Source organism: Hyperolius riggenbachi, chromosome 6 (assembly GCF_040937935.1).
Source record: "Hyperolius riggenbachi isolate aHypRig1 chromosome 6, aHypRig1.pri, whole genome shotgun sequence".
NCBI lineage: Eukaryota > Metazoa > Chordata > Amphibia > Anura > Hyperoliidae > Hyperolius > Hyperolius riggenbachi.
Genome location: NC_090651.1, coordinates 317091753 through 317116309, shown reverse-complemented (window position 1 = coordinate 317116309; position 24557 = coordinate 317091753). Strand labels below are relative to the sequence as shown.

The 24557-nt window shown below is 47.7% G+C and overlaps 1 protein-coding gene across 3 annotated transcripts in view; it reads right to left on the bottom strand.

Moving 5' to 3' along the window:
• LOC137522865 (galactoside alpha-(1,2)-fucosyltransferase 2-like) overlaps positions 1-24557 on the bottom strand; it is a 158133-nt gene that overhangs the window by 119057 nt on the left and 14519 nt on the right. For 2 of the 3 annotated variants that reach the window (XR_011022464.1, XM_068243006.1), the window contains exon 1: positions 10584-10666. The exons of the other annotated variant lie outside the window; for it this stretch is intronic. The gene's annotated coding sequence lies outside the window, so the exon portion shown is untranslated. Of the gene's footprint in view, positions 1-10583; positions 10667-24557 lie in introns of those variants that run through there. 3 annotated transcript variants of the gene reach the window in all.

Here is a 24557-nt window from a genome sequence, read left to right as displayed (position 1 = left end):
TAAGTAATGCACTGGCGAATTGATAAGGGGGGGTCTGAAGCATTCTGAGTGTGTGGGAGGTTGATTGGGTGCCCGCAAGGGGCAGATTAGGGTCTAATCTGATGGGTAACAGTGACAGGTGGTGATAGGGGGTGATTGATGGGTAATTAGTGGGTGTTTAGAGGAGAGAACAGATGTAAACAATGCACTTGGGAGGTGATCTGCGGGCGATCTGATGGTGTGGGTGGGTGATCAGATTGCCCGCAAGGGGCAGGTTAGGGGCTGATTGATGGGTGGCAGTGACAGGGGGTGATTGACGGGTGATTGACAGGTGATTGACAGGTGATCAGTGGGTTATTACAGGGGGGATAGATGCATACAGTACATGGGGGGGGGATCTGGGGAGAATCTGAGGGGTGGGGGGTGATCAGGAGCCCCCAGGGGGCAGTTAGGACCTAAACTAAAAAAAATAGCATTGAGAGATAGTGACAGGGAGTGATGGATGGGTGATTAGGGGAGTGATTGGGTGTAAACAGGGGTCTCAGGGGTGGGCAGGGGGGGGTCTGAGGGGTGCTGTGGGCGATCAGAGGGAAGGGGGGGCAGGATCAGTGTGTTTGGTTTAGACTAGGGTGGCTGCAGCCTGCCCTGGTGGTCCCTCGGAAAGTTTATTATACACTTTGTATGCGGCGATCGTGGGGTTAACAACCCGCCGGCGCTTCCGAAAGGCCGGCGGGTTGTCGTCGCGGAGCCTATTGCCCGTGGATGCGGCCCGGAAGAGACCCAGGGCCCGACGCCAATGTTCGTTGCGTGGTCCTGGGCATGCCACTTTGCCGCCGCCAATATACAGTGGGCGGTCGGCAAGTGGTTAAAGCGCTAGTGCAATAATACCTTATGGGCCCATTCTTACGTGGGTGATTTGCGTTAATCGCCGGCAATTGACGCAAATCGCCAAACACAAACCTGTAGCCTGCACCATTTTTAGGAGATTTCCTGGCGATCGCATTTCAGTGCTATAGAAGCGCTAAACGCAATCGCTAAAATAAAAAAAAATTCGCCAAGTGTGAGTCGCTGCTGCAATATATACCCCCCAGAGATCGCGCGATGGCGCAGCCTCCCAATCAGCTTCAGGCTTCGCTATGGGGAGGATCGGGACTGCGCATGATGTCGTGTCCGATCGCCGCCATAGCGACGAGTTAAGCTAAATGGGAAGCTGCGGCTCTCGCGGGATCGCGGACGGGTAAATATTACCGCCGGTGATCGGGGGGGGGGGAGGTCAGACCAGTGCCGGGGGACTTGCCGAACATAGTTAGCTAGCCTAGTGCTAGCTAACTAATACAAAACATTTTTTATTTTAAAAAATCCCTCCCGCGGACGCAGCCACTGCATCTGCGTACCGCCAGGGAGGTTAATAGGAAAATCGCATGCGTTTTCACCATGCGAATCTTCCATGTGAATTTGCATACGTTTACGCGTAAAATTAATGTGAAAGCACACAGGCACTGACATGGTTAAAATTTGCATACAAATGCGTGCGAATTCGCATCCGCATGCAAATTTGTTTATGCGTTTTTTGCAATGGAATCGCACCGCACTAGTGGAAACGTAGCCTAGTGCGCCAATCCCGGCGCATCCCCTTGGGCTCTATTCACAATCACACATGCAGTAAGGGATTTTTTTACTGCTATATTTTCGGCAGTGATAATTTCCGCATTTTTTCCACATTCACTAAAAATTCTCTGCATGTTTTCCTCATGTGGGAACAATGCATAAAAAAAGTCCAGCAAACAGCACTCAAGGCTCCAGACTCCATTTAAAGGAATACTATATCGATACCCAAGTGTTCTAAAATGACAGTGTGCAAATAATGTCTAAGTAGCTGTGTAAACATTTTCCTACTTTTCATGTTAAATATCAGAGGCAAAAGCTGTAATTTATTGAGGGTAGGATTTAGCTATAGTGGGACAAATCAATTGCAGAAGGGGTGTCTGCTTCAATGCACAGCCAGAGTTGCATATCAGACTACAGAAAGCAAATATCAAACATATCAAACTCTCAAAGCAAAAACAGTATGAAAAGCTGTGACAATTAGTTACATTTCCTCTTCTCTCTTTAGACAGTCAGTCAGAAACACAGGACACAGGAGCTGCAGCTGTTAGGAACTCTCTCTCTCTCTCTCTCTCTCTCTCTGTCACACACAGAGCTACACTGATCAAGTGTGAGGGGAATTTCCCCTCTCCTCATGGCTCAGTCGTGTCAGTTTTGGCGTCAGTAAAGTTTGAAAGTATTTTGCTAACAGTAAACAATGAAGTTGCTACTAAAATGTATACACCAGTACTTAGCAGCACTTCCCAAACAATTCCTGTGTCAATTGAAAAAAATGTGAATCGATAAGGTTCACTTTAAAGGAATACTAAGTGACAAAAATAAATTGAGTTTTACTCACCTGGGGCTTACCTCAGCCCCCTGCAGCTGATCTGTGCCCACAACAAGTCGCTCTGATGCTCCGGGTCCCGCTGGCGGCCACTTCCGGTTTCGCTGTCAGGACCCGTCAGGCTGGGGAACGCGGCTGATTCTACGCGTTCCCAGCCAAAATAGCACCCCTATGCGGCCATATGGCCGCATAGGGGTGCTATTTTGGCTGGGAACGCATAGAAAAGTCCGCCTTCCCAGCCTGATGGGTCCTGACGGCGAAACCGGAAGTGGCCGCCAGCGGGACCCGGAGCATCAGAGCGACTCGTCGTGGGCACCGGTCAGCTGCAGGGGGCTGAGGTAAGCCCCAGGTGAGTAAAACTCAATTTATTTTTGTCACTTAAGGTTCACTTTAAGTCAATGGGAAGCAAAATATATCACCAAGTACTTGTCGTGGGTGATATAAAGTTGGTAGTTAAGTCAGGAATAAAGGGCTCTATCCATAAAGCATTCCCGCATGCGGTAATGCTCAAAACGACTTTATCGACCACTTAGCAAAGTGTCCATTCATAAAAGCTGTTTCCGCATGAAAAGCTACAATTCCTGAGCAGTGTGGGAAATTACCGCCTTGTGCGGTGATTATCACAACACGTCACTACATGTCAATTCATAAAGATTAGAGCAGGCGGTATTGGGCCGGAGAATACCGTCTGTTTAGAAAAGGTGAATCGTTAATTGAAGCGCAAGTTGAAATGGGCGCAGCTATTCCGCCAGTGCATTTATCGGCTATATCGGTCTGTCATGGCGCAGACTGTACAATATGGGCGCATTTAACGGCTATCGGGCTTTAATGTGTTTTTTTTCTAGCTGCTAGTTTTTTTTTAATTAGACTGCCATACTGGACAAAATATATTTTTTTACAATGCGCTTTCACCCTATAGCTGCCCACGGATACTAATAAATGTTAATAGCAACAATTTCTCCATAAATATTTTTCTCCGCACTGCTATTTACTGCTAATAATAACATATATTTTACAATGCACTTTCACCCGATAGCTGCTATTTTCCACTGTTATCACACCCACTGATACTAATGAATGTTAATTAATAGCAGCAATTTCTCCATAGATATTTTTCTCTGCACTGCTATTACTGCTTATAATATAATTTTTTTTTTTTACAATGCACTTTCACCCAACTTATCAATTCACTGCTGTTCCCCGCTTACTCACAACTATAAATTACTAACTGCAACATCGTCTTAAACTTACTTTATAATCCCTCATGACTATACACCCTTATTTTTATGCACTTTTACCCAATAGCCGCTATTTTATGCTGTTATCACACCCACTGATGTGTACTAATGAATGTTAATTTAAAGATGCTTTTTCTCCGTAGATATTTTTCTCCACACTGCAATTTACTGCAAATATACATTTTTTTACAATGCACTTTCATTGTTGTAGGCTCAAATGTGGTCCCCTCCACATGCGGAAGACATCATCAATGAAACGAAGCCAACAAAGGGCATTACTAGAAAATATTTCACTGGTATAAACAAACGTCTCCTCATATATATTCATGAAGATGTTTGCGTAGGAGGGGGCCACATTCGAGCCCATCGCTGTGCCCCGCAGCTGTAGAAAAAATAGGAAATAATTACACGTCAATAATAATTGCAATAGATTGCACAAAAATTTGATCTGTTTTCGATCAAAATCAGAAGCACATGTCAGGGTATTCTCCACGGCCTCTACACCCCCATCATGTGGGATGGAGGTGTAGAGGCTCCATCCCACATCTGAGCCCATCGCGAGGCACAGCGATGGGCTCGAATGTGGCCCCCTCCTACGCAAACATCTTCATGAATACATATGAGGAGACGTTTATACCAGTGAAATATTACTAGTAATGCCCTTTGTTGGCTTTGTTTCATTGATGATGTCTTCTGTGTGTGGAGGGGACCACATTCGAGCCTACAACAATTTGTTGATAATTTGCATACACAGTGTCCTGCTATACGTTTAACAACACATAGTGATAGCAAGATGGTGAGCTTTCTTGACACAATGGTAAGTGTCTCTGGAAGTAAGCCTGGGCACAGACCTTTACATTAAGCTTACTGACACCAATTGGACATTGTGTTACGATAGCTTCCATCCTATAGCTACCAAACGATCCATCCCAGTGAGTTAATTCCAGAGAGTCAGCAGAATTGTAGATGATGAACAAGTCAGAGAGCTTCGATTAAATGAAATGCAGGATACATTTAAGAAAAGACAGTATCCTCAACGATTGCTGAGCAGAGCTAGGGCTAATATTAAAATATCAACAGGTGATCAGGTACACCATAGACCCACTAGCTACAAAAGGGTACCATTTGTTAGCCAGTTTAATGTGTATAGTGACGCCATTGCGGGCATCATACGCAGCAATTGGAACATCTTAAAAATAGCTTTTCCTCATATTGTACTAGTACAACACGCCAACACCCCCACTCACACTGCAGGTCACATTCTCGACCTTATATTCACTAAATCCACCACCATTGCACACCTTGACATCGCACCATTTCCACCCTCAGACCATCACCTTCTCACCTCCAAACCTCCTCACGGAAGGCACCTCTAAATTAGCCACCCACCCACCTGGTCGATGGCAGCGTGACCTACGCAAGCTCAACCCTAGTGTCCTTGCTGACCCCCTCCATGCCCTCTCCTCCACTCTCCCCACCCTAACCTGTCCTAATCTTGCAGCAGCTCAGTATCGCCAAACTCTCTCATCAGCCCTAGAGAAAGCTGCTCCACCAATATTTCGCCGCAACCGACCCCCTAACCCCCAGCCCTGGCGCACTACCCATACTCGCAACCTCCAGAGGAAAACACGCGCCGCTGAACGGAAATGGAGAAAAACTAGACTTAACCAGGATTTTCTACAGTACAAGACCAACCTGCTGCAGTTCCACACTGCCCTTGCTCATGCGAAGCAGGAATACTTTAGCAAGCTCATCGGAGCACAAGCTTCCAACCCCCGGCGTCTTTTTGCCACTTTCAACTCCCTGCTTAAACCCACCCCCCCGCCCTCCGTTTCCTCCCTCTCTGCCACAGATTTAGCCACCCACTTCACCAACAAAATTTTCTCCATCCGCCAGGAAATATCCAATCTCCAATCTTCACCTCCAACCCCCTCCCACCCAGCTCCTCCTCCACCCTATCCTCCCCTCACATCCTTCCCTCCTACTACGACCGAGGAAGTCAACCACCTACTGCAGACTTCCCATACCACTACTTCCCCCCTTGACCCCATCCCTTCCGATTTACTCCAGCCTCACTTCACGGAATTGGCCCCAGTCCTCACTACCCTGTTCAACCTCTCCCTATCCACAGGCACCTTCCCTTCAGACTTCAAGCTGGCCACTGTACTACCCCTGCTCAAGAAACCCTCCCTCGACCATTCGCTACCCTCCAACTACCGTCTTATCTCCCTCCTCCCCTTTGCCTCAAAACTCCTTGAGCGCCTGGTTCACAAACGCCTGACCCAGTACCTCAATGCCAACTCACTGCTAGACCCACTCCAATCTGGATTTCGGCCTGCCCACTCAACCGAAACTGCTCTCACCAAAGTGGTCAACGACCTTGCCTTAGCTAAAGCTGAAGGTAAATACTCCATTCTCTTCCTCCTTGACCTGTCAGCAGCTTTTGACACAGTAGATCATACCCTATTCCTCCAGTCCCTCCAGTCCTTGGGCATTCACGATCTCGCCCTGTCCTGGCTTTCATCCTACCTCTCCAACCGCTCCTTCACGACCGCCTTCAATGAGTCCTCTTCCACCCCCAACCACCTCTCGGTGGGAGTCCCCTAAGGTTCGGTCCTTGGCCCCCTACTGTTCACCCTATACACATCCTCCATTGGCAAGGTTATCTCCTCCATGGGTTTTAACTATCATCTGTATGCAGATGACACCCAGATCTACCTCCACACCCCTGACATATCCACCACTACCATGGACAAGGTCTCCTCCTGCCTATCAGCCATCTCCTCCTTGATGTCTGCTAGGTTCCTGAAACTAAATCTAGACAAAACGGAATTTATGATCTTCCCACCCCGGCCATCCACGAACCTCCCAGATGTGCATGTCACTGTTAACCACACTACCATTCGCCCTACCTCTCAAGCCCGCTGTCTGGGTGTCACCCTGGACTCCGCACTCTCCTTCACTTCCCACATCCAAAACCTCACTAAGTCCTGCAACTTCCACCTTCGTAACATCGGTAAGATTCGCCCTTTCCTGACCTCTGCCACCACCAAACTCCTCATCCATGCCCTCATAATTTCCCGCCTTGACTACTGCAATGCCCTGCTGTCTGGTCTCCCTATGACCCGAACAGCCCCACTGCAGTCCATCATGAATGCGGCAGCCAGAATTATCCACTGCTCCCATCGCTCCACCACGGCTGATCCCCTCCTAGAATCCCTCCACTGGCTTCCTATCCAGTCCAGAATCAGATTCAAGATACTGTGTCTGACCTACAAATCTGTCCACAAAACCTGTCCAACCTACATTTCCGATCTTACTCAGAGGTACACACCTAGCCGCTCACTCCGCTCTTCCAATGAACTTCGCCTAACTGCCCCCCGAATCACGCAGTCCCATGCACACCTCCAGGACTTCTCAAGAGCTGCTCCAACACTATGGAACTCCCTACCTCCACCCATTAGGGCAGCCCCCTCCTTCAACATCTTCAAGAAAGCCCTCAAAACTCACCTTTTCACTCTGGCCTACCACCCCTCACAAGTGCTCTAAACCGACAGCTGAACTCTGGTCCCCTACCATTCGTGTCCTTACCTCTCCCTCTAGATTGTAAGCCTTTGGGCAGGGTCCTCCTCCTTTTGTGTCCTACCTGATCTTGCACCTCCATTACTGTGCACCCATGCTATGCATCTGAGTGAACCTAACTTGCCTAATCTCCATGCTCCATCCAGTGACTGACTAAGCATTACCTGGTACTCATACTATGGTGTGTGATCTGGTTTTCTTGTATTCCTGTATTGTCATATTGCTGTGTGTCACCCCTAAATATTGTCTGTAACCTAAATTAATGTTCAGCGCTGCGTAATATGTTGGCGCTTTATAAATACAATAAATAAAAATAATAATAATAATATTGAGGAATTTCAAAATTTTCCATCAATGTCTTATAAACGTGCCCCAACATTACGGGACAAATTGGTACGGGAAGATATGGGAACCCAAAGAGTTGGGGTGGCCAGTCGGCTTGCCCCAATGGTACCTATCCATGTCTAAATTGTGTGCACTGCCATAGTGTCATTAAGGGGGACAGTGTGCATCATCCACATTTGGGAACTAGATTCAAGATTAAGGGGCAATTTGACTGTAATTCACGTTATGTAATATATGCACTAAAGTGTCCATGTGAGTTGCTCTACATAGGACCAACCAATGAAAGCTAGATTGTCATCCCATAAAAGTACAATTAGAAACAATACTACCGAGTTAGCAGTCCCGAGCTATTTCTCCAAAGCAAACAATACAGTTAGCCAACTACGTTTCCAGATTTTAGAGCAAGTACCACCGCTTAGACGTGGTGGTGATAGGGTTAAGAGATTGTTGTATCGAGAGGCAATATGGATACGCAGGCTTGATATACTAGAACCTAGGGGAATGAGTAGGGAATATGACATGTTACCATGGATTTAATTCTGCAGAGTATTTATTATTGGTTTTGCTAAATTATGGCTTCCAGTTTCCATTGCTGCATATGATGCCCTCAATATTATGGTTGTCACTTATTTATTTTTTCATTATTTGTTTTACAGATTTCCTGTGCTTGTAACAGTAGCGCTACGCGCGCTGGAGGTGGGCGCCCTGCTTGTTACCTAGCGATGGGGGATTGGGTCATGCCATCACGTGGTCTGCCCTTTCCTATCCGTCGTATGACGCTGTCCATAGGCGGAACTTTGTCTGCCTTACGGGACGCAGTCTCCCGTCAGGTCCACTCCATACAGGGGCGTTACCTGACGTGATGTCATCAGGAGGTTGTCTCCCTATTGGTCGGCGTCTGCATGGGTGACTGAGCGGGGCCTCCTCCTCACAGTGCATAGTTAGCCTCTCCTACTGCTCACCGATTGGAGCGACAGCTCCATGCATATTAATGAGCAGTTCCCCATTAGGTCCGCGTGGCGGATGGAAGGGGTTTGGTCGCTACAATGCGACGCTGCAGAGCTGATTGGTCAATGTTGTGATGATAGTACTATATAAGAAGCGAAGTGTTTTATGCATGTAGATACTTACTGAACTTGATAAAGGAGGTTAGTCCTCCGAAACGTTGTGTATTATGTCAGCTGTATTCTAATAAACTGAAAGAGCATTATACTGGATGGTGCCGGACTGAACTTTATTGCTACAGGATTGGGACCGTGGGCTGTCATTTCCTGGCTTCAGGCACATCCTTTTGATACTACTCGCTGGTAGTGCGATCAATACCTTCTTCTTTGCCGGCAGACTGTAAACACGTGCTACTGTCGGCTGAAACGTCCGCCCAGTGGGAGGGTCTGACGAACCCGTCGTTTGTGAAAATATGGCGTGTGTACGCGCCTTTACACTCAGGGCTGGTGCACAAGTAAAAGCGCTAGCGTAATCGCAAACTCTAATCGTTTTTAGAAGTAATTTTCTTAAGCGACTTTGTGCATGTGCCTAGCGACTTTCTAGTTATGCCTAGCGATTTTTAGAGTAGCAATTTATTGTTTGTACAGTAGAGTTGGAAGTGTACAGCGTTTGTTAAAAAAAAAAAAAAAACTCTTGGAAAATTGCTCTGTTCTAGCATTTTTTTAGAGTGATTTTTCACTTTTCTATACTTAATATTGAGGCTGAATCACCTCAAATGCTGCAAGACCTGTGTTTCTGTTTGGGTAAAAAAAAAAAAAAAAATCGCATCACTCTGGTGAGATCTATCCCATACAAAGACATTAGCGAAGTGCTTTTCAAGGCCCTAGCATTTTAAAAAGCGTTTAGAAGCGCTATAGGTGTGCACCAGCCCTCACTCAGTCCTCTTTTGATGGAGCAAAACTGGCTCTGCAGACTCTTCCAGCATCACTACCGTACACAGCACTTGGAGAAGAGTAGAGAGGTTGAGGCTGAGTGTTGTACACAAGAGCCTACTGCTCACTGGATAGGGAGTGTCTATAAAGCGTTGTCTACAAAACTGTATGATTCGTTATCAGTGGCTGAGCAGATGCAGTCATTAGAACAACTGTGCAGAGAGCAGAAAGTTTTTTTGTTTTTTTCTCTCTCGCTCTCTCTGTGCCTTTGATGTTCGTGTCTCCTCACAGTGCCTCCTAAGGCTTCTGCCCCCCCTTGTAGCTGCATCCTTTGCAGGATCTATTGTTATGCCCCTGGGCACGACTTCTCCATGACCCCATGCATGTCATTACTAGGGATGATCAATGAGATGCAAATTGTTGCAAAATTATGCAAATTTGTATGCAAATGTATGCAGTTTGAAAATGGACCAATCAGTTAAAACCCAGGTTTAAATTGATTGGTACATTTTCAAGCTGCATATATTTGCATAAGAACTTACATACATAAATTTGCATCAACTCTCAACTCCATTTGGATATCTGTGATCATCCCTAGTTATTACCTAATATCATTCCACAGGTCACAGAGAAGATGCAGCCAGCGGTGGATGAAGATGGAAGGGCACAGAGCCACAGACTGACAGAAGTGTGCGCATGCCGGGGCAAGTTGAGACGCTATGCTGCCAAAGACTCTGCAGGGTCCCCAGGGAGCAACAGTTAATTTGGAGGGAGACTCCTTGGGTGGGGGGGGGGCCCTACAGGATCTGGGGCAATTGCCCCCTTTGCCTCTATGGTAGTGCTGACCCTGGTCTCGGACATGTCTGCTGTGTATGAGCGTGATACACGAGATTGTACAGAGCATGCACCTGGCTCCGAATGATCCCAGTCAGAGCTATGAACGGGGGCTATAGCAGCATGTTAGAGGACAGATCGGACGCAATAAGGAGCCTTGAGGAGTCTGAATAGCTTATATATCAAAGTATGTATAGCTCTAAATATTTTTTCCCCTCAGGTACACTTTAGACCCTCTGCTTCCCATCTAATGCTAAGATCCCTCACAGTACCCACTGTACAGCCATACAGTCATACCTTTAAGCAGAAACAGCAGCCTGCTGAGCTGCGGGATCCTAAACCTTCACGTGAGGGTCTGCAGCTGGCTTCTCACACGGCTTGTCAGCCTGCTTCAGTGCTGGAATAATTTTATCAGCTAGCTAGAGTATAAAAGGGGAGATGAGGTAATCTTCCTGTGCAGGCCAGGCAGATACAGACTGCTCTCTTATCATGGAACTGCAAGTGGCCATACATTTTCAACACCAACAACCTAGTAACAGAACTAAACTTTAAGGATACCAGAGCTAAAGACACGTGAAAAAGTTCTCTTTAGGAATGGATTACGGACAATCCAATTTTGAAATAGTAATCATATGTAATTTTTTAGTGTGTGTTTTGTGAATTAAATGCACAGAGAAAAATAGACTTCAGGGCAAAAGGAAACCTTTCATGCAAAAAAAGTGCATGCAAAAATAAAATGGATGTCAAAATATACTTCATGTACAGCATATGTGCAAAGATAAGAATAGTTAGATGTTTGTCAGACTGTAATTTGGTTTTCTGTTGTAGATCTCTCACTTGATTTGAAGACTTATAGGTGTGTGAAAGGAAATTGGGGTTTTGAGTTGGGCGTTCTAAATCTTAAGCTACGTACACACATACGACAACGATCGTTCGTTGTGAACGACGAACAAACTTTTAATTGACGAAAGAACACCTAAGTAAAGTTAGCTTTTAAAGGTGTGTAACGATCTGACCGTTAGAACGAACGTTATATCACATAAAGCAACTATTGCGTTTGCGCATAAAAATGAAAAGTTCCATGGAGAAATAGTGAAATGCGCATATCAAGCTTAGTACGAATGACCGTTTTCCAACGATGTACTGCTTTTGCAAACAATCGTCGTTGGAAAAAATCCGCCAAGCTAGATCGTTCGTTTTTAACGATCTAGCTCGTCCGTCGTTAGACTTAATGGTCGTTGGCTGCTTTTTTTTTAAATAATGGTCGATTGAAATGAACGGGGAATGATCGTTTCAAGCGACTATAGTCGCATGTGTGTGCGCACTTTCAAAAAGCTTAATTTTTTTCTCCTTCAAAGTCAGCCGATAATTGACCCAGGTTTTGATCAGATAGCATCATCATAGCCGTCAGAGGTGGGTCTCAGGTTAGCAACATAGTTTGACTCATTTATTTTATTCTTTTTATTATTTTATTTTTTTATTATTTAAAAAAAGAAAAAATGTGTGTGTATGTAATGTCACGAACATAGTTTTCCGTTCGAATGCGAACTTCCGCAAATGTTCAAACAGGCAAATCTGGCAAACCGCCATAGACTTCAATGGGCAGGTGAATTTTAAAACCTACAAAAACTTTCTGGCCTCAAAAGTGATGGAAAAGTTGTTTCAAGGGGTCTAACACCTAGACAGGGGCATGCCGAGGGGGATCCATGCCAAAAGTCCCACCAAAAATTACGGAGTTGACGCAAAGTGCGGTTTTAACCACTAAAGGGCAGGTATCACAGTACATTCCCACATTTGTAGAATTAGGTGCTTTAAAATGTCCAGCGTGTGTACACGTCAATCAGGTAGTGTAAGGGTTAGGCCCACTTCACACTGACAGACAAAATGCCACATTTAACACACCACAAACAACCACAAAGAGCATTAGTGTTAACCTCAGGTTAGCCAATCATTGTTTTTACCAGTTGACACCTGCAGAACTTAATGGTTAGTCCTCTTGGCAGCAATCTTTGTGTGTGGAGTGGTTCTGTGCCTGCATCTTAATGAGGCAACAGCAGTAGTGTGCACACAGCTCTGGGTGTCAGTGGGCTGTGGAGTGTCACACGCACAAAAACACAGGAGACCAATGTGCTAGCCTTTAAAAGTGCTGTTTGGGGTGCTTTCACAGCAAGTGAGGATGAAGAACAGGAACACAGGCCTAGCTAATGCTTTCCCTGCCTATCTGCAGCAAGTCTTACCCTGCTCTCACTAACAGTCAGCAGCCAGCAGAGAATAAATCCAATATGGCCACCGCTACTGCTTTATGATAGGGGGGGTGGGGGGTCCAGGAAGGGGTACAAGCTGATTGGCTGCAATGTGTCTACTGACTGTGAGCTAAGGGGTCAAATTATATTGTATAGGATGGCAAATCAAACACGCCAAATGTTCGCTGCGAATGGAAACAGCCGACGTTCGCAGAATACTGCTCGCTGGCGAACTGTTCGGGACATCTCTCTCTCTCTCTCTCTCTCTCTCTCTCTCTCTCTCTCTCTCTCTCTCTCTCTCTCATAGATATATCTACATACATACATACTTATGCATATGCACAACCCCTACACATCTACATGCATGCCACTCAGCAGTGGAGCAGACACCGCCAAAATCTTACAAAGTAACTGCTTAAACCCATTATATAATTTTAGTGAAGTAATCTATATATTACTGACCTCAAGGCTCTAAATATCAACAAACGTTTAGTCCGATACACACTATGTTCACACAAAGATTTACATACATTCTCTTTCTATTAATTCTTCCTTTTATCACATTCATACATCGGGGTCTTTATGTGCTCCAAAGGGCCCCCATCATTCATCCTTCGGTCTGATCTTATGGATACTAGTAGGAATTGTTTAGGCTTCCCTCCTCTTCCCACTACCACCCCCACCTTTACGAGTTAATTATTTTTTCCCATTCATCAATTTGACTGTTACTACCCGCATCCTCCACACTGCCTTAACCTCCCATCACAAGGTCGGACATCCTCGCTATCTTTTGCTAAACTTGGTGCTTTTGGATTTTTCCAAAATTTTGCTATTCATATTCTTGCAGCTATTGCCGCTGGTATTGCCAATTTATCTATGGATCTATTGTTGTCTGGGTCCCTAATACATCGAAAGGAAAGTTCAATATAATACATTTCCCTATCGCAATCCAAAGATTCTGTGTAATAGGACAACACCACCATATATGGAAGAATGAACCAGATTCTGTATGACATCTCCAGCAATTTTCATTCCCTCCTATAAATTTAGATAACTTCACAGGAGTGAGATACCACCGTGCCCTAAGTTTATAGTTGGAATGAAGTATAGCTGGGGGCCCAACCTTCTGATATGTCTCCCCAATCTATAGATTGTGTTATTTTAGGTCTTGTTCCCATTTTTTTATTTTTTTTTACAGAACTTTGGAAGTGGTCCATTTTGAGAGCTATCCAGCAAGAAATATAATTTTGCTGTAATACCTTTACCTGCCGTGGAGTGCAGAGAGCTTTTTTCATACATGTTTAGGTCATTACATATACTATTTTTGTGTTTCAAAAGAAAACTCCTGACCTGGCAATTCCACAGGCCCTTGCCGGCTATAATTTTATTATAGCGCTCTCTTTGTGTAGACTCTCTATGCCCAGTTAAGTTCAAGAGTATAACTTCGGGACGGAAGCCTGCTCCTGCAGCTAAACCATCCGCAAGGCAAGCGGATTGTTGGAAGTCTGGGTTACTCCTTAAGGTAGTTAATAGCAGGGCTGTGGAGTCGGAGTTGGAGTCGGAGTCGAGGAGTCGGGCAATTTTGGGCACCTGGAGTCGGAGTTGGAGTCGGAGTCGTTGATTTCATAAACTGAGGAGTCGGAGTCGGGAGTCAGAGTCAGCTGATTTTTGTACAAAATCCACATCCCTGTTAAGTATTAGACTAAGGAGTCGGAGTCGAGGAGTCTGAGTCGGAGCCATTTTTGTTACCCGGAGTTGGAGTTGGAGTCGTGATTTCATAAACTGAGGAGTCGGAGTCGGAGTTGGAAGATTATTGTACTGACTCCACAGCCCTAGGTAATAGTGACATACCTCCCCTTTTCTTTTTCTTATTACCATGACCCTATCACTTTCATATGTGTTTTGACTGCTGGAACCAATAGGGGATGGGAGGCGGAGGATAAAAGGTTTGAAAGCATATGGGGATGCCACAATTCCAACCTATCGAAATCGCATACGTTTTTTTCATATATTGACCAAAATTTCTTCCGGTTACCTAGACTAAAGGATACCCGAAGTGACATGTGACATGATGAGATAGACATGTGTATGTACAGTGCCTAGCACACAAATAACTATGCTGCGTTCCTTTTTTTTCTTTCTCTGCCTGAAAGAGTTAAACATCAGGTATGTAAGTGGCTGACTCAGTCCTGACTCAGACAGGAAGTGACTACAGTATGACCCTCACTGATAAGAAATTCCAACTATGAAACATTTTCCTAGCAGAAACTGGCTTCTGAGAGCAAGAAAGAGATAAAAAGGGGAATTTCTTATCAGTGAGGGTCACACTGTAGTCACTTCCTGTCTGAGTCAGGACTGAGTCAGCCACTTCAGGGCCGTTTCTTGCCCCGTTCAGCCGGTTCTGCTGAACGGGCACCGATGAGAGACAGATTGGGGGGGGGGGGGGCAGGTAGTGTTGGGCGAACAGTGTTCGCCACTGTTCGGGTTCTGCAGAACATCACCCTGTTCGGGTGATGTTCGGGTTCGGCCAAACACCTGATGGTGTTCGGCCAAACTGTTCGGCCATATGGCCGAACTAAGAGCGCATGGCCGAACATGGCCGAACTCCGAACATAATGGAAGTCAATGGGGACCCGAACTTTCGTGCTTTGTAAAGCCTCCTTATATGCTACATACCCCAAATTTACAGGGTATGTGCACCTTGGGAGTGGGTACAAGAGGGAAAAAAATTTAGCAAAAAGAGCTTATAGTTACACACAGGTACAGGGCCGTCTCACCCATTAGGCAAGAATAAATTTTCGCCTGAGGCGCCGGGAGTGGAAAAGGTGCCACGCGGGGGACCGCTCACCGTGGCCACTACTGCAGTGTGGTTTTTTTTCATTAAATGTCATGCTCGCGGTGGCGGCCACGCCTCTGCTGCCTTCTGGACCGCCCCCTCTCCTCTCTTACAGAGCGAGCAGCCGCACGAGTACTTTGTTTACTTCGTGCGGCGCCGCCTCTAACTCCGCCCCCCGCCGTCAATCATGTACGTGCAGCCAGCGTGTGACGCACCAGGCATTCGGGTGCCACGCCGGCTGCAGACAGGAGTCTGTGTCCGCTTGATGTGTCCCCCTCAGATGCATAGGGAGGTGGGGGCAGGGTGGTCGCAGCCAAAGCCCAGTGACGGCGAGGAGGAGGCATGGACTTTAAAGGAAGTTGCTGCCGGCGGGGTCGGGTCGGGGAAGTGACTCTGGACGTCTGGTCCCGCCTCCTCCTTCATCCTCCAATGCAGCATCCAATCTCCCTCCACCGCCTCCTCCCTCTTCCAATGTGGCATCCGCATTCACTCATCTTTCTCCCTCCGATTCGCCCTGAAGTTGGACTGCGTGACTGGCCGCCCCTGATCCCAGCGTGAGGACCTGGAAGCTAATCACTTCAGGAGATCCCCAGCTGCTAGCTAGTAAGCCACATCACCCTCCTCTCCCCCCACTGTCACCCTCCGCCCCTCCCTCGCACTGTCATCCTCCTCCCCTCCCCCCACTGTCATCCTCCTCCCCTCCCCCCACTGTGACCCTCCTCTCCTCCCCCCACTGTCACCCTACTCTCCTCTGCACTGACACTCTTCTCTCCCCCCCACCACTGTCACCCTCCTCTCCTCCGCACTGTCACTCTTCTATCCCCCCACCCCCACTGTCACCCTCCTCTCCTCCCCGCACTGTCACCCTCCCCTCCTCCCCGCACTGTCACCCTCCTCTCCCCCCCACCACTGTCACCCTCCTCTCCTCTGCACTGTCACTCTTCTATCCCCCCCCCCACCCCCACTGTCACCCTCCTCTCCTCCCCGCACTGTCACCCTCCCCTCCTCCCCGCACTGTCACCCTCCTCTCCCCCCACCACTGTCACCCTCCTCTCCTCTGCACTGTCACTCTTCTATCCCCCACCCCCACTGTCACCCTCCTCCCCGCACTGTCACCCTCCTCTCCCCACCCACTGTCACCCTCCTTCTCTTCACTGTCACCTTTCTCTCCACCCAGTTTCACCTCCTCTTTCACTCTACTTTTCCTTCCCACTGTCACCCTCCTCTCCATCCAGTTTCACCTCCACTGTCACCCTCCTTCTCCCTACTGCGACCTTCTTCTCCACCACACTGTCACCATCCTCCTCCTCACTGTCACTCTCCTCCCCACACAGTTTCACCTCCACTGTCACCCTCCTCTAACCCACTATCACCTTCCTCCTCACCCAGTGTTACCCTCCCATCCCACTAAGCAGTTCCATCCCACCCCACCAGCACCCAATGGGAGGGGGAACATTTAATGCATTTATGTCCTGAGGTTTGCTGCATTTAATATATTTGTGGGGTAACGTGTTTTTCACAGGAGTAAGATGTACCATTTGCTGTATTTAATGTTTACTGCATTTTATTGTGTGTGGGGTAATGTTTATTGCATTCCTGTTTGCTGCATTTCAAGCGTTGGCGGTAGCGTTTTTTGCATTTCAAGTGTCGGCGGTAATGGGGGTTGCATTTCAAGTGTCGGAAAGATCGTTGGCTGCGTTACAAGTGTCGGAGGTAGTGGTGGCTGCATTACAAGTGTCGGAGGTAGTGGTGGCTGCATTACAAGTGTCGGAGGAAGTGGTGGCTGCATTACAAGTGTCGGAGGTAGTGGTGGCTGCATTACAAGCAGGGCCGGCGCTACCATTAAGGCAGAGGAGGCAGCTGCCCCAGGGCCCCAGAGCTTGTAGGGGCCCCCAGTGGCTACAAGAGGAAAAAAAAAATTTCAAATCGGCCTTATAGTTCCTGAGAAAATCGATTTTAAAGTTTCCAAGGGAAAAAAAACACATTTAAAAACCTGCCGACTTTAATGGTTAATAACAAATCCACCTTAAATGCTAGAAACCCTAAATTTGCAGGATATGTTAAGGAGATCATTAGGAATAAGAGGAAAAAACAATTTTTCAAAAAGACCTTATAGTTTTTGAGAAAATCGATTTTAAAGTTTAGAAGGAAAAAAGTATAGTTTTAAATGCGGTAAATGTCACTTTTAGTAGCAAACCTAACGGTAGTGTAATTTTACATGTATAAAAAGAAAGAGCAATACATTTCCTGACGGGGTTTCCAGGGGGTCCATACGCAGCCGCAATGCTTTGGCCAGGGATCGCTATACAGCCGCAAATGGCTGTATGAAGATCCCTGACATTTTTTCCTATTTTCCCAATTTTTTTTTATGTTTAGAGTGTGGGATTTTTTTTTTTTAATTATGTAGGGTCCCCCCTCCTGAAACTTTTTAACCCCTTGTCCCCCATGCAGGCTGGGATAGCCAGAATGTGGAGCTCTGACCGATTGGGACTTCACACCCTGACTATACCAGCTGCAAAAAAGGTCCCCTAATGCCGATTTTTGTTCCGGGGTATATGTTGGGGGGCCCCCCAGGTTTATTTTGCCCTGGGGCCCCATTGTTGCTTAAACCGGCCCTGATTACAAGTGTCGGAGTTAGTGGTGGCTGCATTTCAAATGTCAGAGGTTGTGAGTTGGTTTGAGCTGTCACTAGGTGTAGGTGGACAAACTGTAAGTTTTGAGGCTAAGTTTGAATGACGCAGCTGCTGCAGCACCACTGATGATGATATCAGCAGCAAGCAATCATGCTGTCTGCGGTGATGCTGCAGCATTGCTGCTGCTGAATCTTAGCCTCAGTCAGAAAGAGACGACACACTACAACATTTTTTTACTTACCCGGGGCTTCCTCCTGCCCCATAGCATGGATGCGTCCCTGGCAGTCATCCCGTTGCCCTCTGTTTGTCCGCAATCATCCCTGGTAACTGGCTCAGTTGGGACCAGTCTGAGTCAGCCAGGGCCTTCTGGTCATGCAGGATACCTTTAAGGATATAGCGTTTGTTTGTGTGTGGTGGGGGGCACAGAGGGGAGGGGACTAAGGGCTGGTGCTACAGTATGTGGTGGGGGGGGGGGGCACAGGTTTTCTTGCCTGGAGTGACAAAATGGCTAGAAACGCCCCTGCACAGGTAACATGCTTTTTGTCGGCATGCAGTCATAAATGTAATACATATAAGAGGTTCCAGGAAAAGGGACCGGTAACGCTAACCCAGCAGCAGCACACGTGATGGAACAGGAGGAGGGTGGCGCAGGAGGAGAAGGCCACGCTTTGAGACACAACAACCCAGGCCTTGCATGAGGACAAGAAGCGTGCAGATAGCAATTTGCATTTTGTCGCCATGCAGTCATAAATGTAATACAGATGAGAGGTTCAATAAACAGGGACCGGAAACGCTAACCCATCACAGATGTTCATTGTTCATGTTACTTGGTTGGGGTCCGGGAGTGTTGCGTAGTCGTTTCCAATCCAGGATTGATTCATTTTAATTTGAGTCAGACGGTCTGCATTTTCTGTGGAGAGGCGGATACGCCGCCGATCTGTGACGATGCCTCCGGCAGCACTGAAACAGCGTTCCGACATAACGCTGGCTGCCGGGCAAGCCAGCACCTCTATTGCGTACATTGCCAGTTTGTGCCAGGTGTCTAGCTTCGATACCCAATAGTTGAAGGGTGCAGATGGATTGTTCAACACAGCTACGCCATCTGACATGTAGTCCTTGACCATCTTCTCCAGGCGATCGGTGTTGGAGGTGGATCTGCACGCTTGCTGTTCTGTGTGCTGCTGCATGGGTGTCAGAAAATTTTCCCACTCCAAGGACACTGCCGATACCATTCCCTTTTGGGCACTAGCTGCGGCTTGTGTTGTTTGCTGCCCTCCTGGTCGTCCTGGGTTTGCGGAAGTCAGTCTGTCGGCGTACAACTGGCTAGAGGAGGGGGAGGATGTCAATCTCCTCTCTAAAGTCTCCACAAGGGCCTGCTGGTATTCTTCCATTTTGACCTGTCTGGCTCTTTCTTCAAGCAGTTTTGGAACATTGTGTTTGTACCGTGGATCCAGAAGGGTATAAACCCAGTAATTGGTGTTGTCCAGAATGCGCACAATGCGTGGGTCGCGTTCAATGCAGTCCTAGGCCGAAGAGGTCATAGCCTAGGGTCACAAAACCTGTTTATTTGGGCAATTTCAATGGTGGCGAGTCTGACGTACATAAATCGCAGCAATGGCCGTTAGCAACGTCTGAATCTCACGAAATGTCTCATGCAGGTAGAAGACATATTGTTAGACTTGGGCTCCAAAGATGGGTTCCCTACATCTCTGCAAACCAGAGTTACAGGGCTCCAAATTTGGTAAAATCCCCCATAGGCTTTCATTGGGCCTCCTATTTACAGTTCCAAAATCTCACATCTTTTCAAAGGGCAATTACTCAGCAGTGGCAAATTTTCTAGCATTGTAGGGACCCTTAGGGGGAACATGACTGGTGAGTTTCGGGCCCCTAGGCCAAAGAGGTCATAGCCTAGGGTCACAAAAACCTGTTTATTTGGGCTATTTCAATGGTAGTGATGGTGACGTACATAAATCGCAGCAATGGCCGTTAGCAAAGTCTGAATCTCACGAAATGTCTCATGCAGGTAGAAGACATATTGTTAGACTTGGATTCCAAAGATGGGGTCCCTACATCTCTGCAAACCAGAGTTACAGGGGTCCAAAATTGGTCAAATCCCCCATAGGATTTCATTGCCTCCCTATTTCACTTTCCAAAATCTCACATCTTTTCAAAGGGCAATGGCTCAGCAGTACCAAATTTTCTAGCATTGTAGGGACCCTTAGGGGGAACATGACTGGTGAGTTTCGGGCCCCTAGGCCGAAGAGGTCATAGCCTAGGGTCACAAAAACCTGTTTATTTGGGCTATTTCAATGGTAGTGATGGTGGCGTACATAAATCGCAGCAATGGCCGTTAGCAACGTCTGAATCTCACGAAATGTCTCATGCAGGTAGAAGACATATTGTTAGACTTGGATTCCAAAGATGGGGTCCCTACATCTCTGCAAACCAGAGTTACAGGGGTCCAAAATTGGTCAAATCCCCCATAGGATTTCATTGCCTCCCTATTTCACTTTCCAAAATCTCACATCTTTTCAAAGGGCAATGGCTCAGTAGTACCAAATTTACTAGCATTGTAGGGACCCTTAGGGGGAACATGACTGGTGAGTTTCGGGCCCCTAGGCCAAAGAGGTCATAGCCTAGGGTCACAAAAACCTGTTTATTTGGGCTATTTCAATGGTAGTGATGGTGACGTACATAAATCGCAGCAATGGCCGTTAGCAACGTCTGAATCTCACGAAATGTCTCATGCAGGTAGAAGACATATTGTTAGACTTGGATTCCAAAGATGGGGTCCCTACATCTCTGCAAACCAGAGTTACAGGGGTCCAAAATTGGTAAAATCCCCCATAGGATTTCATTGCCTCCCTATTTCACTTTCCAAAATCTCACTTCTTTTCAAAGGGCAATGGCTCAGCAGTACCAAATTTTCTAGCATTGTAGGGACCGTTAGGGGGATCATGACTGGTGAGTTTTGCCACTGCTGAGCCATTGCCCTTTGAAATGGTGTGAGATTTTGGAACGGTAAATAGGAGGCCCAATGAAAGCCTATGGGGGATTTTACCAATTTTGGACCCCTGTAACTCTGGTTTGCAGAGATGTAGGGACCCCATCTTTGGAATCCAAGTCTAACAATATGTCTTCTACCTGCATGAGACATTTCGTGAGATTCAGACGTTGCTAACGGCCATGGCTGAGATTTATGTATGCCACCATCACTACCATTGAAATAGCCCAAATAAACAGGTTTTTGTGACCCTAGGCTATGACCTCTTCGGCCTAGGGGCCCGAAACTCACCAGTCATGTTCCCCCTAAGGGTCCCTACAATGCTAGAAAATTTGGTACTGCTGAGCCATTGCCCTTTGAAAAGATGTGAGATTTTGGAAAGTGAAATAGGGAGGCAATGAAATCCTATGGGGGATTTTACCAATTTTGGACCCCTGTAACTCTGGTTTGCAGAGATGTAGGGACCCCATCTTTGGAATCCAAGTCTAACAATATGTCTTCTACCTGCATGAGACATTTCGTGAGATTCAGACGTTGCTAACGGCCATGGCTGAGATTTATGTACGCCACCATCACTACCATTGAAATAGCCCAAATAAACAGGTTTTTGTGACCCTAGGCTATGACCTCTTCGGCCTAGGGGCCCGAAACTCACCAGTCATGTTCCCCCTAAGGGTCCCTACAATGCTAGAAAATTTGGTACTGCTGAGCCATTGCCCTTTGAAAAGATGTGAGATTTTGGAAAGTGAAATAGGGAGGCAATGAAATCCTATGGGGGATTTGACCAATTTTGGACCCCTGTAACTCTGGTTTGCAGAGATGTAGGGACCCCATCTTTGGAATCCAAGTCTAACAATATGTCTTCTACCTGCATGAGACATTTCGTGAGATTCAGACTTTGCTAACGGCCATTGCTGCGATTTATGTACGTCACCATCACTACCATTGAAATAGCCCAAATAAACAGGTTTTTGTGACCCTAGGCTATGACCTCTTCGGCCTAGGGGCCCGAAACTCACCAGTCATGTTCCCCCTAAGGGTCCCTACAATGCTAGAAAATTTGCCACTGCTGAGTAATTGCCCTTTGAAAAGATGTGAGATTTTGGAACTGTAAATAGGAGGCCCAATGAAAGCCTATGGGGGATTTTACCAAATTTGGAGCCCTGTAACTCTGGTTTGCAGAGATGTAGGGAACCCATCTTTGGAGCCCAAGTCTAACAATATGTCTTCTACCTGCATGAGACATTTCGTGAGATTCAGACGTTGCTAACGGCCATTGCTGCGATTTATGTACGTCAGACTCGCCACCATTGAAATTGCCCAAATAAACAGGTTTTGTGACCCTAGGCTATGGCCTCTTCGGCCTAGGACTGCATTGAACGCGACCCACGCATTGTGCGCATTCTGGACAACACCAATTACTGGGTTTATACCCTTCTGGATCCACGGTACAAACACAATGTTCCAAAACTGCTTGAAGAAAGAGCCAGACAGGTCAAAATGGAAGAATACCAGCAGGCCCTTGTGGAGACTTTAGAGAGGAGATTGACATCCTCCCCCTCCTCTAGCCAGTTGTACGCCGACAGACTGACTTCCGCAAACCCAGGACGACCAGGAGGGCAGCAAACAACACAAGCCGCAGCTAGTGCCCAAAAGGGAATGGTATCGGCAGTGTCCTTGGAGTGGGAAAATTTTCTGACACCCATGCAGCAGCACACAGAACAGCAAGCGTGCAGATCCACCTCCAACACCGATCGCCTGGAGAAGATGGTCAAGGACTACATGTCAGATGGCGTAGCTGTGTTGAACAATCCATCTGCACCCTTCAACTATTGGGTATCGAAGCTAGACACCTGGCACAAACTGGCAATGTACGCAATAGAGGTGTTGGCCTGCCCGGCAGCCAGCGTTATGTCGGAACGCTGTTTCAGTGCTGCCGGAGGCATCGTCACAGATCGGCGGCGTATCCGCCTCTCCACAGAAAATGCAGACCGTCTGACTCAAATTAAAATGAATCAATCCTGGATTGGAAACGACTACGCAACACTCCCGGACCCCAACCAAGTAACAAGAACAATGAACATCTGTGATGGGTTAGCGTTTCCGGTCCCTGTTTATTGAACCTCTCATCTGTATTACATTTATGACTGCATGGCGACAAAATGCAAATTGCTATCCGCACGCTTCTTGTCCTCATGCAAGGCCTGGGTTGTTGTGTCTCAAAGCGTGGCCTTCTCCTCCTGCGCCACCCTCCTCCTGTTCCATCACGTGTGCTGCTGCTGGGTTAGCGTTACCGGTCCCTTTTCCTGGAACCTCTTATATGTATTACATTTATGACTGCATGCCGACAAAAAGCATGTTACCTGTGCACAGGCCCGCCATCAGGGGGGGACATCCGTGACTCCCGTCACGGGCCCGGGCCTGCAGGGGGGCCCCATCCCCGCCGCGGCCCTAGCGGGTGCCGCCCGACCGCCGCTCAACCTCCCCTGGCCGCTGCTCCCTCCCTCCATCCCTCTAGCCACCGCCGCCTCCGCCGCCGCGTCAGACCCCGATCAGGCGGCGACAATAGTGCGGGCGCTAGGACCCAGCGCCCGCACTGATATGCGGAAGTGACGTCACTTCCGCATATAGAGCGGGTGCGTCCAGCGCCCGCTCTTACTGGTCGGGTCGCCGCTGATCTTGAGGTCTGACGCTGCTGGCAGCCTGGCAAGGTAGGGGAAGCAGCGGTGGCGGCTGGGGGGGACTCCCTGTCACTCACTCACTAGCTAAAGGGCCTCCCTGTCACTCACTCACTGCCTAAAGGGCCTCCCTGTCACTCACTCACTAGCTAAAGGGCCTCCCTGTCACTCACTCACTAGCTAAAGGGCCTCCCTGTCACTCACTCACTAGCTAAAGGGGCTCCCTGTCACTCACTCACTGCCTAATGGGGCTCCCTGTCACTCACTCACTAGCTAAAGGGCCTCCCTGTCACTCACTCACTAGCTAAAGGGCCTCCCTGTCACTCACTCACTAGCTAAAGGGGCTCCCTGTCACTCACTCACTAGCTAAAAGGGCTCCCTGTCACTCACTCACTAGCTAAAGGGGCTCCCTGTCACTCACTCACTAGCTAAAGGGGCTCCCTGTCACTCACTCACTAGCTAAAGGGGCTCCCTGTCACTCACTCACTAGCTAAAGGGCCTCCCTGTCACTCACTCACTAGCTAAAGGGGCTCCCTGTCACTCACTCACTAGCTAAAGGGCCTCCCTGTCACTCACTCACTAGCTAAAGGGGCTCCCTGTCACTCACTCACTAGCTAAAGGGGCTCCCTGTCACTCACTCACTAGCTAAAGGGGCTCCCTGTCACTCACTCACTAGCTAAAGGGGCTCCCTGTCACTCACTCACTAGCTAAAGGGCCTCCCTGTCACTCACTCACTAGCTAAAGGGCCTCCCTGTCACTCACTCACTAGCTAAAGGGGCTCCCTGTCACTCACTCACTAGCTAAAGGGGCTCCCTGTCACTCACTCACTAGCTAAAGGGGCTCCCTGTCACTCACTCACTAGCTAAAGGGCCTCCCT